Source organism: Haliotis asinina, chromosome 11 (genome assembly GCF_037392515.1).
Source record: "Haliotis asinina isolate JCU_RB_2024 chromosome 11, JCU_Hal_asi_v2, whole genome shotgun sequence".
Taxonomy (NCBI): Eukaryota; Metazoa; Mollusca; class Gastropoda; order Lepetellida; family Haliotidae; genus Haliotis; species Haliotis asinina.
Window position 1 is genome coordinate 26033140 of NC_090290.1, and position 17216 is coordinate 26050355.

Consider the following 17216-nt stretch of genomic DNA (forward strand, 5'->3'; position numbering starts at 1 on the left):
TTTTCCATGTGTCTTGAAATGAGTGATCCCCAACAACACACAATTCCTGCGACACTTCTATTCCCAGAATGCACTGATGAAGGGCTCTGTGAAAGTACTATGATCTCCACCTCCAGTGTAACCACTCCAATATCTGGCAATCTACAACTGTGTTGAAACAAGGGACACCATCACCTTACCACTGGCCTGGGGTGATAGTATTGTGTGAATAAACTGCTGCTATGGGTTGCTGGCTGGGCCTGTCTGTCTCCCTCCCACAACTGTCTCGGTCAAACAGTGATCTCACTATCGCTGCATTCCACAAGCCAACCCATTTCTTACAAGCCTCACTTTTAATGCCCTGACCTTACCTGTCAGCCCTTTTGTTTGGCTGATGGATTTCATGGTTTAACAGAAACCATTTTCATTCATCACCACAACTGTGAACAAGCATTTCACATTTTTCTTCTATTTCAAAGCAGATATTAGGAAACTCTTGGCTTCACTCAGAGTCAGACTGTTGGTAGAAGAAAATAATCAAAACACACATTTATAACATTCCTTCCTTAGACTATGTTTTCAACCACAAAAGGCAATATAGTGTATAGAGTTTCAAATACAATATACAGTGATATGAACACATATCATAAAACTGCTAGAAACTCTATACTGTATACCTGGAACTGATAAGACAGCAACACTTTAGGACTTCCATAACCACACTAAAGTATGCTTTGCTTATTCCACATGGGTTTGAATCCAAAATGACTAGTATGACTAATACAGACAAAAGGTCTAAAGGGTCGTTCATAATTTATGGCTGTGTGGGTTGGCCTTTTGATTGTCTGATTTCTTTTTAAAAGAGCAGTTAAGCAATAACTGAAATGAACCTGGATATGAAAACACTGAATTCAGCTACCTTCCTTCCACTACAACTGCTGTAGAATCTCTTCTAGGGTATAGTATACCTCCATTTGAATTGCACACATGCCAGCATGGGTAAGAAAGAATCCATGTAAAGGATTATATTCTCCATTTCTGAAAAACACAGCTGTACTGACATGTTTTGCATGAAGTGATGACATCACTATGTTGCATACATATTTACACAGGGTACAGCTCATCAGGAGACAAACTCAATCAGAAAGGTTAAGATGAACTGTGCACTCCTCAAATATGTGCTCAAATGTCCAAATGGGAAAAGAAAAAAAAAGTACCTGGTGGATATGGGCACTATCTAAATACCCTATGATAAAAATAAAATAATAAATATGTATTTCATATTCATGCCTATGATAATGTATTAAATAATAAAACTGGGCATATATCCTTGAAACAAAGGTAGACTGGTCCTGGTGAAACAGCATGGGAAACTTTAATGGGCAGACACATGTGAGCAAGCTATCACAACAACTCTTGTACTACGGTGTACTGGAAGTCGGAATTGATGGTGGGACTCTCTCAGGATGACTGTAAAATTTGCTGGCCAGCTAAGTTGTAGAGATGACTGCTTGTAGCTGCTGTTACATCACTGTGATGCATGGGGTACACTGAGAAAGTTAAAAGTTACGTAATGTCCTGTTCAATAGCAACCTCTTCCCATGACTGCTAGCCTCTGCAGGCTCACATCCATCACTCTACATGTTCACAAGCAAACAGGGGCCTTTTCACATCTAGCAAATGTCTTTACTGATATTACAGTGGTGCCTGTATTGGATACATTCTTTTCTTAATCAAGTATGTAACCTGACCACATAAAAACATTAAGTTCATAAAAAAATGTCAGGGATTAGTATCTTGCTGGAATAAGATGCCTTATAATTTGGTATCTTTGGGTAAGTAAAAGTCATCATTTATAATAATTTACCTATCTTTACTTTACATTCTGAAAAGTTTCATATCCTTAAAAGTGATGTTTTTCCTTCCTGCAAATACTACAAGTGGAATCACTTGATCCTTATCACCAGCTTTTCTTTAGCTTTTTAACAAACTCCACCAATGATAATGACCAAACGGTTTGTGCAGAATATCCAAGCTAGTACATTGAGATTTTCTTTACTAAGCTTACAGTTACACAGGAGCAAAGTGACACACAAACTAAAAACAAAGATATTAACAAACTGGTGTGAAGGATGAAGAATCTTTGTCACATTAATATGCTCCCGACTACCATATGAATCTCCTGCAGGATGTGGTGTGTAATCTGTGCTGTGTACAAGTTGGCACGAGTGTGGTGTGATGTACGGACAGGTGGAAACGAGCCTGGAATCAGAGCCCATCAATGCTAAGTCTCCTCAAGGACACATCACACTCTACACAATACACAGGCACACAGTCATTACCTAGATTCATTTGCATGCTATTTATGCGTCTGGAGAAGGCAGAATTGCATAATAAAGTGCATACAATGCATATAAAACCCACTTAATATTCATCACATGTCATTAAAAATAAATGACTATAAGAATTCCTTTGTAATGTAAAGTCAAGTTCTCACAATCATGAAGTGAAATTCCTTCATTATATTCACTGTGAGAATCATACAGATTCAGTGATATATATTAACTTTTGTCAAAACACAGTGACATACAGTGTTATTTCCAGTTGTTACTGCCCAAGCACTGACATCTCCAGAAAGCATTGTTTCAATTTACCATTCAAATTCTGACAAGACATTCAAAACAATAAGTGGTTGACGAATCATAGGAATTTCGGCACATTATACCAAGTAAAAGCGTCCCTTAATGTGCTTGTGTGACATTACAGCCCCAGTAGTGAGCCCAGCCAGTGATGTGCATGGTTCAAGTCCCCTAACAAGCCATTAATGTCTGCTTAAATCCTCTGAAACAAAGAGCCAGGTTTTATGCCTATTGTGCATAATGGGTCTCGTCTCTGATCCATTTCGTCCGTGACAGAAGTCAGAGGCTTGTCTTGCATGTCATGCGACTAAAGACTAAATTAGATATCGGAGCCAGGAAATTTTGCAATGTTACTGAAGCTAGTTAAGGAGAAGCAGAGGCAGTAGTTTCAGTGGCAGCAGGCCCCCAAAGAGATGCTGTAGGCAACAAGGGAGTCACAGGTCACTGTACCATGTTATTCCTCCAGCACATTTACCACCCATCATCTGTCTCATCACAGCATATGTCCAATTTACCCATTTATGGCTGTGCTTCCTGAAGTAAACATGAAATCTGATCCTTGCAAGAAGATAACTGCTGGCTAGCACTAACCATCTCTTTCATGACATACACTTCATATACTTCATCCCAGTATTCATCATTGTGGTTAAAACATAGAATAGAGCTTGTATCAACGTGTGTAACAGTCTGTAGGTTAAGCTATCAGGGATGCACTTGAGTAATTTGCATAAATTATTTTGACACAGAAAAGTGCATGCCTCTGAAAGTTGCTATTTTCAAACCAATAAAGAGTCAATCGTTGATCCAATGGTTGATCATAACATACACAAGCTATACTGTGCTTATTCAGTGTCATCTATGTTGTACTGGTATTTCAAAACTGTCATCATCTTACAGTTACTTATTGTGTTCTTAGGCAAAGTTTGAATTGTTTCCATGGAATTCATGAAAAATATAAATACCATATATATATATATATATATATATATATATATATATATATCTGTAATCAGAAAAGTCACCATTTCAAGATCTGTCTCATATATCTGCCAAGATCTTTTGAAAGATATGAAATGGATTTCAAGATGTGCTCTGGAAACATGTCCGAAACGTTTCCATGGAAACCGAGAAAATAAGAAATCACAAAAACCTGTAAATACCAAAAGGCACCACTTTGGGAGCTGCCACACATATCTACCAAGTTTTCCTGATGGATATTAAGAAGTTTTTGAGTTCTGCTCCGGAAATGAAAAACACCTCTCACTTTTGAGCGTAAGCCTGAAACCTTTCCATGGGAACCGAGAAAATAAGAAATCACAAAAAACCTGTAAATACCAAAAGGCACCACTTTGGGGTCTGCCACACATATCAACCAAGTTTTGCTGAAAAATATTGAACAGTTTTTGAGTTATGCTCCAGAAACGAAAACCACCCCACCATTAGACTAACATCAAAATGTTCCATGAAAAAACAAAAAAAAACCAAAAATGCCAAAACTCTGTAAATAGCAAAAGGCACAACTATAGGTTGAGATTATTATATCTATCAAGTTTGGTCTAAAAATATTGAACGGTTTCTGAGTTTTGCTCCAGAAACAAAATGATTACGGACGGACGAACGGACGGACAGACAAGGCGCCGACTATATCCCCTCACATTACATGCCGGGGGGATAAAAATTATGCTAAATGTTAAGAGGTTTTCATATGTACCATGATGGTTGAGCTAATGAAATTAAACATCATCTGGAATCCTCACATGGTAAATTCCCTTGAGAGTTTAGCAGCACTTTTTGTCCTGGGCTTCTATTTTCTGTGTCAGTGTGGTCAAATATGGCATGCATGAATCATGCATTATGCCAAGAAATCATTCTCTGGGGAAAACTCTTGGTTTCAAGAGAAATGAGAGCTCACATCATAAAACCAGCAACAATCAACATCTCTCTGCCCGTGTCATGGGCATGAATGTCACTTGTAAAGTGGTCAAAAACCAAAATGTTTCATCTCCTCTTGAACACAATTTAGCTAGTCTGTCTCACAGTCCCTGAACCATGTTATTTTCCTTACTGCCTCATCTTCCCTGCAATGCTAAAGTAATGAAGCAAGTCTAGATTTCCTCAGGTTCTGAATCTCTGTTCTTCCTGGGTCTCCTTTTCAATTTATATGGGCTAGTTTGTTACTATCAAAATTATATATATTCAGAGACTAAGCATTAGTCTAAAAATTTAGTCATCTTCATTAACCAGGGATTAGAATGGGATGATTGAAAAAAGAGGAAAATGGGTTAGGCCTCTTTGTTAATTGAGACAATATAATATATATTATGAACGACACCTGTGCCATCCAAATACACAGAATTCCGCTGATTTGCAGAATATTCTCATCCCTGATTAACTGTTACAGCACTGGAATGAATAAATTAACTCTTACTCTTACAGCTTCATTCCATTGCTTCTGACCAGGCATTGTTTGAAACATTTGCAGATCAATGTCAATACCCATATGTGCTTCATATTCCTGAAACAACCTAACATGACCAATAATTTTCACAAATACAACAACTGCATGGTCTGATTTACCCATCCGCCCACCCAGTCAGCTACACTACAAGTAGGGAGGTGGATTCACATAATGAAAAGCTGCTTTGTTGTGAATAGCTTAATGGCTTGCGCTGTAAACCTTCAGCTTGCTTTGCTGAAGGCTCTAAAATGCAACCAGCTGCAGCAATGTGCATCATCACATATCATGTAATTTGTAAATCGATGCTGCACTCTTTGATTGAGACTTAGTACAACTTTGGCCTGGAAATTTACAAAATCAATTCACATTTGGCTCTCAATAGGTTTTTGTTATGGTGTTCCCATTGGCTGTGATGAAGTACTCTGAGCTTTGATTCATGTGTCATTTATCAAACCAAACACAAATACAAATTGATTTTCTTTTCACACTGCTATGATTTCACTTTAGATTGCCGTTTTGTGCATCTTAAAACCCAATTTTACCAGACGGAGCCTTGAATAACTCTCCAGCTATTGATTGCTTTGTTTCATTTTGAGTCTCAATGACTTTTATTTTAATTTACCAAAATCAGTCATCCTTTTATATAAGGAAATCATTTCTCATGCTTTCCATTTTCTCCACATTTTTATTCCACAGGAAACAGTTGCTTGGTTGGTCCATGACAACAAGATGTGGTGATAAAGAGATCCAAGACAGCAACCAACCGTCAACAGGGAAGACACGACTTAAAAGAACTTACAGCAAATGGAGAAGTTTTTTTCATCTTACAGTGATATTCTATACTCATATCACATATCATGATTCAACTTTGAAGAATTTACTGTACATGACAGACAGTACATATGATACATATTTACAGTATAGATAATCCGAATTTTGAAGAAAATAAAGAGCACTCTGTAGAAGGGGGTTGTTTTATCTATAAGTTATACTTTCTTCAAACTTTTTTCAAGGTGGAAAGGAAAGACTTGTATCACTTCAGTTGATGATCTGGCTTATCTACAGAACATACAATTGTCTTCCTTAGCTTATCAATGAGAACACCTTATCTACAGTAATATACGGTACCTACCACCCCTTCCCCAGTTTCCTATTTGTCATATATACAAAATGAATGCACATGTTGACAGTTAATCAATTACTTAGCTATGAGATCAAATATGAAAAAAAAAAAATCCTCAACAATACTTGACAATTCCTCCCAGCATGACAAAATCGTGTGTGATTTGATTTGTCATCAGGAACTGCACTGTGCAGCTGGATGAAGCCTTCCATTGCTAATAGATATTTTCCTGAATTGGAAGCTCTTTCAAGTAATTGTACACTCACTAAACTCTCCCCCATCAGTCTCAAAAGCCCTTCAATTACATTTTAGAAGATCACATAAATCTACAAAACCATGTACTATCCAACTTAAAATCTTCACATTTATTACATTAACGTTTCCCCTAACTATACTGGACATAAACTCCACAGTAAGACTTCATAATTACCCAGTTCCATAGTGGAAGACGGTTTTCCATGTGATAATAGTTGTTCAATTTCCTCAGTGCCTAACACTCAATATTTAACACAGCAACTTTATGGAGTACATAAATGCCTTTAGTTCACTTGCACATACCCACCTCTGCCATCTTGCAGTGATACTTTTCCTGACCAGATGAAAGCCAAAACTCAGTGTCAGTCACACAGCAACAATCAATACATCCAACCAGGAATTACTACCGATATCCTACAACACACCATGCAGTCAGGTCCCAAGTAATTAAGGGAGCTCAAGCGAAATCCTTTGTATATAATTATTTACCATATGTGATTGCCACAATTTTCTCATCTTGGTTCACCAAAATAATCACTGAAGATCTCAAAATTCAACAATTCTGTGTTGTCATTTAGCAGCTAGACTAGATATTGCTTAGGGTCATGGTTAGGAAAACTAAACCTTAAACAAGAGCAAAACAAATTTGACATTGCTATACACACTGATATTTTCAATGGTAGTAAACATGCATTTTCAGGGAATTATGGAATTCTCTTTGTGTTTTTGTTGGACAGATCACCAGTCAATGATCTTGACATAAAGAATTAGTACACTATAGTGTCAATTTTAAAGTCCTGATTATTTCAGCAGTTCACTTCTTACTTTATCATTAACGTTCATGCTAATCAATTCAAGGTTCTTAATTTAACCCCCATTCCACCACATCCTCTCAATTCAACTAGCTGACAAATCCTCACTGTGAACTCAATACTCAATACACAATCCAGTATATAAGATGAACATGCTTGAACCTTGTTGGATTGAACTATTAATGAAAGGTTCAAATCAAGCCCTGTGTAACATTGGTGTTCAAACCTCTGACAGAATTTATAGATTGTAAGAAGCATAATCCATGCTTGAAGCATGACTCAGATTTAATTAGATGTGATAGCTGTGAAATGCTAGCCTTCAACTTGTACATCCTATTACACAATGTTCAAGCTACAGTGGTTAAATGCATCACAATTCACTTGCTAATGACGATGACAAGGCTGCTAGTGAGCATCTCATCTGACGATCAACATCATGGAGAGCTAGCTAAGGCAAATAAATTCAAAACAATTTCTGCGCTGTGATTTTGAACTGAACTTGAACACTACAGAGAAAATCAGAAAAGACTGTCATATTGTCAAATTGCTGCTAAGTATTTCATTGCTCCCTAGTTGTGGGTTCAGAAAATAGGGACACAGAATGCCATGGTTGCTGGCAAATCAAAGCAATTACCAAAAGTACACACCCTCATCCTGGTGGTCAGCAGCTGGTCAAAGACTGGTCAGTGGTATCGATCAAAACACAGACCCGACTTCAGCACCTGAGCTCAGCAGCAAGATCCTCTAGAAAAACTCTTCTGACGCGACACGCAACATTCCCATCTGTCTCACCTCTAATATCCTCCACAGACAAATATACTTAAAGGAAAATGATATGCACAAAATCATTTGTGATCCTGGACCCAATACAATAATGTATCCAGAAGAAGCATGAAGTTATTCAGCTGGCCATGATAATATGACTGCACAAGATTGTATGGTTTACCCATAAAAACGCCTTTCTAAACTCAAAAGTAATCTTGTTTATTGAACACTTTCATTTGCATCCTCTTTCAAGTAACATAACTGAGACCATTCTGGTTGTCAATCTATAAAACATAACATGCAGACTTCCAGCAGTCTGGCAACTGTTCAGTGACAGCAGAGTGGATCCATCTTCTTGACTGCAGCCAAACACCTTATGTCCACTCAATCCGTCAAAGTAATTCCCCAGTCCTTGGGTCCATTGCCCTGGACAATGCCCTAGCTTGCAGAGTGTGTGATCCTATAACATACAGCGGATCAATGCCCCTACAGTCCCTTCTTGGTGGAGCATCTCAAGGCTCTGAACAAACAGATAATATCACAAATCTGGTAGTGCCAATATTCACCTCTCTCATTGAGAACATGTAATATATTTTTAGGGACCTATATCATTTATATGCAATGTTTAATCCCTCAACTGGTTCCCGTCACGGATAATAAAAAATGAAAACACACATCATCAGAGTTTCAAATCAAGAATAAAAGTCAGGGTTTCCTTGTCATAGCTCTTACAGTATGTACTTTGGAGCTACCCCCGTTCTTTCATGTGACTATGAGTCATAAAGTTTAACAAGTACAGTGCCTTGTCCCCATTCCAGGCTTTCCGTGTGTTTCACCTTACTCTCCATGTCAATAAAATAAGTGACTATTAATAGAATAAAATGAACTATTACTGACCTTATCATTTCTATGTTGTAATTGATTTTTCTGAGCACAGTATCTTACAATATTAACAAAGAAGCTGTGCAAAGAACAATCCCTGATTTGTCTACTTACCGAAGAACTCCCACCCTCTGATCAAACTAACACTGATGGAATGAAAGTTCAATTCAAATGACAACCACATAATTTCTTGACCACTTCCAGCCCCATAATAATTTTCCTTTCAGCAGAGGTCTCATTTGACAGTTCTGGTCCCATAAAGAGCACATGGTATCTGTGCCTTTGAAATGTTTCCTTTTAAACAGGAAAGGTTTGTTATCAGAACATGGACAAAATAACTTCAAAATTTTAACAGGTTCTTCTACAAAATGTGATTGGATCCAAGTACAGTAAACCTCTTCTTTCCACTTGAGCGCAAACATTCTGGAGATGATGATAATGTACACGAGAGAAAACGAGTAATAACCCTCGTTATTGGCTCACATGAAGCCACCTGAAGCCACCATGCAGCACAGGGTCAGCCTCCATTATTCTTGGTCTTGGCACACAAACTGGCAATCTGAACCACAGGTTTTCACCATTGCTGATCAGTTTAGGTAAAACTTAAATCAGGTAGTTTGTCCTTGCAGATCACACTTTTCTCTTACCATTATAGGAAATGTCTGCACACACAGGAAAAATAATACTTGCATCTGTTTATTTCACGCTTTTTGCAAAATTAAGATATTTAAACTTGAAGCAATATTTGTTTCATGTCTTATTTCCTGAAGGCATGTGACGACAACAACAGATGCTGGTGTATAAGATTACCACCTTGTTATCTTATGTAATATGGGACGGAATTTATGCTGGAATTTGTAATGATAAAGTGTGGCTTGAAGCATAACTATAGATTCCTGCTGTAACCTTTATCATTTCTTATGAAAGTGATGAAAACCATCACATATTCAAAGAGTGAGGACGGTTTTCAGAAGGAATTAAGACTTCAGTGTTTCATCCATCACCAGAGTAGCTGTTTCTGCATGTTCACCACACAAACTTAATTCTTCAAGCAAACAATCAACTTTCAAAGATACTCAATCCACACATCACGATTTCTGTTTTACAAAGGAAAACATTCTTACTAAATGCTTTATCAAGTATTGTTTCTAAAATTTCCCAAACTGATAGAGATATGTTCTGCTGATAAAGGGAAACTTCAAAACGCTTAGAAATATTACTCTCCTTCAAGCAAGTTTCCATGAATGAGGTTGTCAAACTTCTGGAAAACTAATTAACCTACATGTAGGTGTTGCTTACCTCATTTTGATGTTTTTTCAGGAATGCAGTAATCCGAAAAAGAAAGAGGGCACCTTGAGGAGGACTGGAACCAAGGGGTGGAAGGAAGAATGAGAACAAGGTTCTCTGAGCATCAACAAAAACCAGTCACAACAAGAGCACAGAACCAACTGTGACAAGTAACTTGACTTCACACATGGGGCTGCTATAGAAGTTACTGCAGAGGCTGCTATTGCTGGCCCATGTAAAAGATGAACACCACCACCCACTCCCGTATCTCAATATCTCCAATGTAACTTCCTAACACATTGGCTCAAAATGATTTGGCAGCCAGTCAAGGCAATGCTGCCTGAGTGCAGTAACAGGCACTTATAAACACTGCCACCGCATCCCTTGGCCTAGACTTGCCTGGGCGCTGACTGTGCAGACAAACATAAAATTATGTAGTTGGACTTAAAGCCACATCACAATTCACAGGGAATTCTTGTTATATTTCTCACTATTGTGGTATCAGCATCACCGAAAGTGCAAATTCACAGATGCCAAATTTGTTAATGATTTCCACAGCTTCGTAGCAAAATCATTAGCAAGTACACACTTAGATTCAAAAATAACTAAAAGAGTTCCATGATGTGTGTTTTCAGCTATCAAAGCAAGTTCTGCATTCGGACTTCCCAGTCACCTTCATAACCACAAGAAAAGCATACATTACTTCAGTACATCTGAGGAACTTTGGATAACACTACCAAATGATTTGTGAAATATTTCCTCATAAAATATCAGTACTTTGAAACTGAACTTCAATGTCAAAATATGAAATAGTTTCATCAAGCTTCACTGAACCAAGTACATTCTTCAACAATGCCTGAAGCTGGAAACTTTGCAAGTTAACTTTGACTTTTATAGAATACCTTCAATGGAGATGTTAAAGAGGTTCATACATAAAGTGGCATGCAAGAAATAAAAAGCAGCAGCAGGTCATAGTGACGAACATCCTAATGGCAGCAAAATGATGATATTACTAACAAACAAATCACACCATCTACCATTAGTGTTATCTTACCTTGCACATGAATGTCGCTTTCTGATTGGCTAAGCGCCCTTGCATTTTTTTCAATGTACCACGCTTACAGACGATGTAATTTTTTCAATGTACGCTGCTGGGAATGCCAAACTCATTTGGTTCTTCATGGTAGTACTTCTATATTTCGAATAACATTGAATCATGCATGTTGCATGGAAATTACCAATGTTTTGCGATTGAAAGTGAATGGTGGAAGGGAGATAACACTAAAATTGTTTTCCTTGCATTGTCTGCACAATGGCGACGAAATGATTCGCCTCACATTCAAAAGAAGACAGTTCTTCAAAGAGTGCAAAATTAAAATTCAGGTGTTCGGTAAGACAAATATGTTGTTCACTGGTCCTTCGGGGTCTATGGACTCATGTACCCTCGAGGTTTGTTTATGTTCCCCTGTGGGCTCAGCAAACATAAACAAACCTCGAGGGTACATGAGCATTTTTTGTGGAGGAGTGGTTAGACTTAATCCCCTATTTCACTATTATCAGAGAGAAATTAAAAAAAAAAATTTATCCAAGTTCAAATGTCTCTAAATATACAAAAAACTACAAAATACAAAAACCAAAATATGAGATGCACACCTTTAGAGGCTCTTTAAAAGACATTTGTAAGCTAAATGACTTTTGTGCAGTGTTTTTTTTTTAGAAGTACATAAAGTACACCCACTATGAATAGAACTAAATTCAAGTAAGTTCAAACATCTGTAGAAGTGACAAAATTAAGAAATGGGATGAACAAGGTATGTGATGCACACCTTTAGAGTCCCAATGAAACACACGAGAAGCTCAATCAATTCTGATGAGCAGCTTTTGTGGAGCGGTGGATAGACTTCATCCTCTATAACACTATATTCACTAATTCAGAGAGAAATTCAACAAAATTTATGTAAGTTCAAACAACACTGAAATTGGAAAAATATATCAGATACAAAATCAAAACATAATACACTGTTAGAGTCCCTCTATAAAGCACATGTGTAATCTAAATGAATTCCATAGAGTAGTTTTTGAGAAAAGGATAACATACACCTCCCCTATAACACTATACTCAAACAGAAATTCAACGAAATTTATTTAAATTCAAACATCAAAATTGAAATCATAACAACATACAAAATCAAAATATGAGAGGCACACCTTTAGAGATCCACATGACACACATGCATGATCTAAATGAATTCTGTAAAGTAGTTTTTGAGGAGAAGTGGACAGCGTACACACATACCTCAAGTTCAAATGTCTTTACACTTACAAAAACAACCATAAAATACAAAAACAAAACATGAGATGCCTACCATTAGAGTCCCAAGAAAGCCATGTATAAGTTCATTGAATTCCACAGAATGGTTTTTATGAAGAAGTGGATAGATCACATTCCCTATTTCGTATGGATGGATGAACAGACACAGATGTTAACCCTATATGCCCAAATCCAGGATTAATGATATTATGACCTGAATATCTTGAACCACAGAATCTTACATCACGCAACAATTCAAAATATCATATGTTGATGTTTTTACTATCTTCACAAATATGGTTATTATGTATTTTTTTCTACATTGTAGAAATGCTACAGTCAGCAAAAAGTTAACATGTTAAAATATACTCAACAAAATTAACAAAAAAATTCAAAATCTGTCATTTTCATATAGTTAAGTCAGTATGACAGGTTGAGAATGTACAGGGCCAGTGAGTACCATTGATGTCTAGATCAGCATCGGCTATAATGTAATATCAGGTCAGTAAACCCAGTGTTAATCAATCTACAGCTCTACTGATGTTATTAGCCATCCAATGTTTCCATCAATACCACTGGCTGTTGATATGTTTATCTGATCACTGTACCCCACTTCAGGCTAATGTACTATCTTCCCATCCACAACATAATCCCAATCTTTGCTGTAAATGTTGTGGGTGTGGATAGAGCACTGATACATAGCTAGTTCTGCCTCCAGATCAATACAGAAGGAAATTAAACCATTAACCCATTCTTGATCAAACACCCTTGTACCAGCAGTATACATGTGCAAGATTCATATACCATGCTGGTTGATAAAGAGAAGGAATACTTACATTTAAAACATGTTTTGACAATTCTTATCAGAAATCTGATCACATTTTTAAATGATCTGTGAAACTAGAAATATGTGCATACATGTTCTGTTAGCTACAACAATGGTTTCACTATGTTTTAAGAAAACACATAAAGTAATAGTTAAAGATATCCAAATATGTCTGTTATAGTGATATTAGATAAAGATCCTTTGGGATATTTATCAAGTTGTCATCAATAAGGTCCTTCAAGCAAACATTTAGTTTCATATGCCTTGTACTTTCTCAGGTGCTATCAACACTTCAATAACACTTGAAAAATCAGCGGTTTGTAAAAATGCAAAGGTTGTAGATTAAATATGTGGAAAATTGTATATTAATATATAATTCTTCATAGCAGACAGTAAAAACCTACTAGCAAAAGAGTTTCTACCACCAAACACTGGTTTATATTTTCTTCCCCCAACCAGAAATTAGACTAAACATCATTCAATACTTCTATATTCAACCACTTAGATGCCTACATACAAAAGAAGTATGAGGTGATGAGTGTGAATCAGACATTACCAGGTTAATGTAATATTATGTTTGGAGATGCAGGCAAGAGTGTTGACAGTACAGAGTCACTTTACACCCAGAGACTATGATGCAGTCATTCATACCCATACACTTCATGGAGACACCTGCTGACAGCACTTGGGTGTAGTTCATACCCAGATACTTAATAAAGACACAGCTTGTCATGCTGACAGCCATGAGCTGCAGTTCACACCCAGATACTTCATGGAGACACAGCTTGTCATGCTGACAGCCATGAGCTGCAGTTCACACCCAGATACTTCATGGAGACACAGCTTGTCATGCTGACAGCCATGAGCTGCAGTTCAGACCCAGATACTTCATGAAGACACAGCTTGTCATGCTGACAGCCATGAGCTGCAGTTCATACCCAGATACTTCATGAAGACACAGCTTGTCATGCTGGCAGTGACAGCCATGCGCTGCAGTTCACACCCAGATACTTCATGGAGACACAGCTTGTCATGCTGACAGCCATGCGCTGCAGTTCACACCCAGATACTTCATGAAGACACAGCTTGTCATGCTGACAGTGACAGCCATGCGCTGCAGTTCACACCCAGATACTTCATGGAGACACAGCTTCTCATGCTGACAGCCATGAGCTGCAGTTCACACCCAGATACTTCATGAAGACACAGCTTGTCATGCTGACAGCCATGAGCTGCAGTTCACACCCAGATACTTCATGGAGACACAGCTTGTCATGCTGACAGCCATGAGCTGCAGTTCATACCCAGATACTTCATGGAGACACAGCTTGTCATGCTGACAGCACAGAGATGCAGTTCATACCTAGATACTTCATGGAGACACAGCTTGTCATGCTGACAGCACAGAGATGCAGTTCACACCATACACTGCATGGAGACAGAGTTACTCACGGTGACAGCACTGACTAGCTGATCATACCCAGACACTGCATGGAGACACAGCCATTCACTTTATATAAAGATGCCATGTAGCATAGTAGTCCTTGCAAGAACACAAGGAGACTATGAATCACTGCTGCTTATGCACTGCAGCTTGCAAAACACAAACTTTCTGTATGCATATTAAACACAAATATTCAAGCTGAAACAGACTTGCAAAATCATCAACTGAATTATATCATGTTGATCTATCAATATTGATGACTGAATATACTGTCTTCACCTTACAGTTTTGACATTTCCAGAATCAAACAATGTACAAAGATGAAACAGGGCAATCACAAAGACATTAATGTGTACCTTTTGTATTTGCTTTTGACAACATGAATATTATTGAAAATGCAAAGTATGTCTCATTATATTGCAATATATATAATATATTATGTTACATTTATGTCACTCTTCAGGGGTTATGATAGTTAACAAAGTATTTAGAACTGCCAAATTTGTGTTCATAACACTTTTATCCTTTGTCTCAAAATATTGCATTTTGAAGCTATATCTTGATTATGGTGACAGATAACCCATCCAATAACAAACACGTCAGATAGTCATGACATTTGAAGTACAAACTACTCCATTGTGTGCCTCATGCTTCAAATTCAACATAATGCGGTTTACAAGAGTCAGTCTTTAACAATTTCATGAAACATTCTTTCAAGCAAACATCACATTTAAACTAAGAATCTGACCTCATCAGTGAGACTCAGAGGGCTGTGCTGAGGCATCAGTGAACAAAGAGTCACAGCACTGATGTAAGAGACATGTTCACATCAGATCACATACTCACTTCCATGCTTTGACCTGCAGCAATTAACCTTAAACATCAACATGATCAATACTCATTAATCATCAATGACAGACACATGCAAAAATGTTTTTGCCTGAAAAATGACTAGCACCAGATGTCTGATCAATATACTAAGTTTCTCAGCACCACTCCTTGTTGCAGCTATGCTGCATGCAACGGAATCATATCCACATCCACACCAGGTCATGCATTTAAGATTTTTCAACTGGTGTCAAACGTCACACCAAATAGACATAAAACATGCCCTTTCACTCACAGCACTCTCGAAATCTCCTCCATACTGCATATCTATGCCAGCCTCAGAAGCAGTACGTACAGCTTACAGATACTCGGATATTATGGTCTATGTTTACTAACCTATAATATCGACAGCAGCCTTCCATTGTTAGGAAATCAGACAAGGAAATGGCAGCTACAGATCCATCCCTCACGACAACAAACACAGTGAATGCATCGTCACACCAGTGAGGAGTGGACAGACAATAAGGCCGGCCCACCGCCCAGTGAGTGGGGGAAAGAGAGTCAGCGCTCCTCAATTATGCAAATTGTGCAGGAGTCCATGAGCATTACGATTTTGTAATGGCCCAAATGCCTGGTTATCATGCCCTGATTACAGCCAGAAGAAGTAGGTCGCCAGATTCTAAGGACACAGGTATTGAGCATAGAGAATTCCCAGCAATGTCATGGCCAGATATCTCAGGCTGGTGATCTGTCACACTATCTATAGAACAAAGGCAAAAGCGACAACAGATTTCTGTCTTTGTGTCTGTGGTACATAATGCTGAGAAAAAACATGTTAATATTTTCATAAGCAAACTAGATTTGACCTAGCATGAATGTGAAGAAAAAATATTCCACAGGAAGAAAAGTAATTATATAACAAACAAATTTGTTCTGATATCAAAATCAATGTAAATGAAGACATTCATAAATATTCCAAGTGATTCCTTCAAGCATACTTAGATGATAAATTATGTCGTACATGTTTACTCAGAGTTACCAGATTTGATTCAATTACTGTATAGATATAACACATGCACAGTGGTGGGAAGGAAGAATCACTTCATTTACAACTTCTTGACTACACCTGCTAACATGTTTGTTTATTTTGGTGTATGATGATGCAGTAGTCTGTAAAGTATTGAAACCTGAAGGCGACAAACCAGTGATTAACAGATTACTATTAACATGAGTCTTCAGTGTACACATTCTCTTCCCACATAGGTTACTTGTCATATCTTCCTACGAACCTCTGTTCCAATATGGCCATAATTTGTGGTTCTCATAAAATCCCCTAGCGGCAAAATGGCAGCAGATTTATTTCCCTTTTTTTTGTCCAATCAGAGCATGTGTTACATCGACCTAGATTCAACTTGACAAATGCAAGCAATGTGGAGAAACAAATATGACATGACTCGAGTTCTGTCTAGAAGAAACATTTGAGTATCGCACTCGGGAAAAGGTTCCAGTTTTCACGATGCATCCGGAAATTACCGAGATCTTGCGAACGATCACTTTTGAAACAAGGTCGCTGACTGCACTACTAAATCTGATTGCCTCCAATCACG

The 17216-nt window shown here is 37.7% G+C and overlaps 1 protein-coding gene across 17 annotated transcripts in view; it reads right to left on the reverse strand.

Moving 5' to 3' along the window:
- Positions 1 to 17216, reverse strand: part of LOC137256387 (tyrosine-protein phosphatase non-receptor type 4-like) — a 121595-nt gene that overhangs the window by 94349 nt on the left and 10030 nt on the right. For 2 of the 17 annotated variants that reach the window (XM_067794227.1, XM_067794224.1), the window contains exon 1: positions 15905 to 15983. The exons of 13 other annotated variants lie outside the window; for them this stretch is intronic. The gene's annotated coding sequence lies outside the window, so the exon portion shown is untranslated. Of the gene's footprint in view, positions 1 to 15904; positions 15984 to 16005; positions 16154 to 17216 lie in introns of those variants that run through there. 2 more of the 17 variants (XM_067794226.1, XM_067794223.1) reach the window with 2 other exon arrangements.